Genomic DNA, 3,637 nt, shown 5'->3' with positions numbered 1-3,637 from the left:
CAGAGTTAGGAGCCCAACGCCGCGTCACTATAGAGTTAGAGCCCAACGCCGCGCGTCACATAGAGTTAGAGCCCAACGCCGCGTCACCATAGAGTTAGAGCCCAACGCCGCGTTACCACAGAGTTAGAGCCCAACGCCACGTCACCATAGAGTTAGAGCCCAACGCCGCGTCACCATAGAGTTAGAGCCCAACGCCCGCCGTCCCATAGAGTTAGAGCCCAACGCCGCGTCACCAAGAGTTAGAGCCCAACGCCGCGGTCACCATAGAGTTAGAGCCCAACGCCGCGTCACCATAGAGTTTAGAGCCCAACGCCGCGTCACCAGAGTTAGAGCCCAACGCCGCGTCACCACAGAGTTAGAGCCCAACGCCGCGTCACTATAGAGTTAGAGCCCAACGCCGCGTCACCATAGAGTTAGAGCCCAACGCCGCGTCACCATAGAGTTAGAGCCCAAAGCCGCGCACCATAGAGTTTAGAGCCAACGCCGCGTCACCATAGAGTTAGAGCCCAACGCCGCGTCACCACAGAGTTTAGAGCCCAACGCCGCGTCAACCATAGAGTTAGAGCCCAACGCGCGTCACCATAGAGTTAGAGCCCAACGCCGCGTCACCATAGAGTTAGAAGCCCAACGCCAGCGTCACCATAGAGTTGAGCCCAACGCCGTCACCATAGAGTTAGAGCCGAGCCCAACGCCGCGTCACCATAGAGTTGGAGCATAACCAGTACATTGGTAGGAGAGACTAGTCTGTGTCCCTAATAGCTCCCCGTTCCCAGCTCTATTCCCTCTGCAGCTTAAAGGGATACATTGTGGTGTTGCAAAATTCCATGAACTTTCAATAAATTCCCTGGTTTCCAGAAATCCTGTTTGGAGGTTTCCAGAAATCCTGTTTATTCCCTCCTGATTCCGGGAAACTTCCCACCAGGATATCTGGAAGACCAGGGAATTTATTGAACGTTCCCGGGGATTTTTGCAACCCTAGAACAGGGTAAAGAAATCACAAGGTGACAAATCACAGCTCTTTTCCCTCTGCAGCTTATTAAAGGGATACATTGGAATTTTGGCAATGAGGCCCTTTTATTGACTTACCCAAAATCAGATGAACTTGTAGATACCGGTTCTGTCTCCCCAACTAGCGTTAGCATAATGAATGGAAGTCTGCGGTACTGAATTTGCTAGCAGATACCCATCCAATCATTATGCCTCTAACTTCATACTGGACACAGACCCAAAACAAACGTGAACGCACACACCTAGCGGTTGGAGCGTTGGGACAGTAACCCAAAGGGTTGCTAGTTCGAATCCCACAGCGGACAAGGTGAACAATCTGTCGATCTGCCCTGGAGCAAGGCACTTAACGCTACTTGCTCCAGGGTTGCCGTAAATAATGGCCGCCCTTGGCCGTGATGCGCCTCTCTATTTGACACCTCACACACGTGCACATGCAGTTAAAACACGACAAATATAAGCACCCCTATATGATATGTTTTTGGATTGCTAGCTACCATCAGCTGGTAGTGGCTGGCATGATTATAGAGAGGAGAGAAACCAGTGCATATTTAATCCCCCCTCTTCCATCCACAGAGCCATTCAAACATTCACTGAGCAATTGTCTATTTGTCTTTCATGTCTAAATAGAGACAGGAGAGGAGAGTTCAAATTGGATTCAGAGCATAAGTACCTCAAGGCAGTGAAGGAAGCAGCATATCTCCCTCTGCCTGCTAAACTCTCCCCAGTCTCCCCCCGCCTACTAAACTCTCCCCAGTCTCCCCCCTCCTACTAAACTCTCCCCACGCTGCAACCTAAGCAGAACTCTCGCTAGCCGGGAGAAGTTATTGCAGCTACGCCTGCCTTCCGCCCCCCGAGTGGAGTCCTCGACATAGTGAAAGTAGGTGGGGCACCGCGGGAACTGAGATCGGGCAGGCATACGGAGGAGATCCAGTAGCTGAGAAGCTATTCCAGTATCATTACGCGGAGGCGGGAGGAGCAAAGACTGAGGGATTAAGAGGTAGTGAAGACGGCGCAGACGGGCCGGCAGCTGGGCCTAAACTCCTCCCAGTCTGTTCCCCCCGCCTCCCCCCCTAACTAACACCTCCCCCAGTCTCCCCCCGCCTACTAAACTCTCCCAGTCCCCCCCGCCTACTAAACCTCCCCAACTCGTCTCTCCCACTCCCCCCCGCCCTACTAAACTCTCCCCAACTCCCCGCCACTAACTCTCCCCAGTCTCCCCCGCCTACTAAACTCTCCCCACGTCTCTCCCCCTGCCTGCTAAAACTCCCCCAGCTCCCCCCGCCTACTAAAACTCCCCCAGTCTCCCCCTCTCTTCCCAAGTCTCCTCTCTCCCTCCGCCCTCCTCCCAGTCTCCCCCTCCACTCCCTGCCTATTTAAATGTCTCCCTCCTAGACAGTCTCCCTGCCTAATAAACTCTCCCCACGACCCTCTCCGCCCTTCTCTCCCTGCCTAACTAAAACTCCCCAGCCCTCCCCCCCCCTCTCTCCCTGCCTACTAAAACCTCCTCCCCCAGTCTCCCCTGCTGCCTACTAAAACTCCCCCCACTTCTCCCCCCTCTCTCCCTCCTGCCCCTAAACTAAACTCTCCCAGTCTTCCCCCCTCTCTCCCTGCCTACTAAAACTCTCCCCCAGTTTCCCCCATCTCCCCCGCCTACTAAACTCCCCAGTCTCCCCCCCTCTCTCCCTGCCTAACTCTCCCCAGTCTCCCCCGCCTACTAAACTCTCCCCAGTCCTCCTCCCCTGCCTACTAAACTCTCCCCAGTCTCTCCCCAGTCTCCCCGCTGCCTACTAAACTCTCCCCAGTCTCCCCCCGCCTACTAAACTCCCCCAGTCTCCCCCTCTCCCCCGCCTACTAAACTCCCCCAGTCCCTCCCCCCCCCTGCCTACTAAAACTCTCCCCAGTCTCCCCCCCCTGCCCTACTAAACTCTTCCCAGCCTCCCCCTGCCTACTAAAACTCCCCAGCCTCCCCCCTCTCCCCTTGCCTACTAAACTCCCCAGCCCTCCCCCCCCCCTGCTACTAATAACTCTCCCCCGTCTTCCCCGCTGCCACCCCTACTTAAAACTCTCCCCAGTCTCCCCCTCTCTCCCGCCTACTAAACTCTCCCCAGTCTCCCCCCTCCTCTCCCGCCTACTAACTCTCCCCAGTCTCCCTCTCCCCCGCCTACTAAACTCCCCAGCTCCCCCCCTCTCCCTGCCTACTAAAACTCTCCCCAGCCCCCCCCCCCCCTCTCTCCCTGCCTACTAAACTTCTCCCCAGTCTCCCCCGCCTACTAAACTCTTCCTCAGCCTCCCCCGCCTCTAAACTCCCCAGCCTCCCCCCCTCTCTCCCTGCCTACTAAACTCCCCCAGTCTCCCCCTCTGCCTACTAAACTCCCCAGTCTCCCACCTCTCCTCACTGCCTTACTTAAACTCTCCCCATCTCCCCCCCTTCTCCCTGCCTACTAAACTCTCCCCAGTCGTCCCCTCTGGTGGCCTACTAACCCTAGTCCCTTGCCACTGCTACATCCTCCCAGTCTCCCCCTCTCTCCCTGCCTACGCTAAACTCTCCCCAGTTCCCTCCCCTCTCTCCCTGCCTAAGCTAAAAACTCTCCCCAGTTCTCCCCCCTCTCTTCCCTCTGCTAGCTAAACT

Source organism: Salvelinus sp. IW2-2015, unplaced genomic scaffold (assembly GCF_002910315.2).
Source record: "Salvelinus sp. IW2-2015 unplaced genomic scaffold, ASM291031v2 Un_scaffold1621, whole genome shotgun sequence".
Lineage (NCBI taxonomy): Eukaryota > Metazoa > Chordata > Actinopteri > Salmoniformes > Salmonidae > Salvelinus > Salvelinus sp. IW2-2015.
This window is presented reverse-complemented; position numbering follows the sequence as displayed.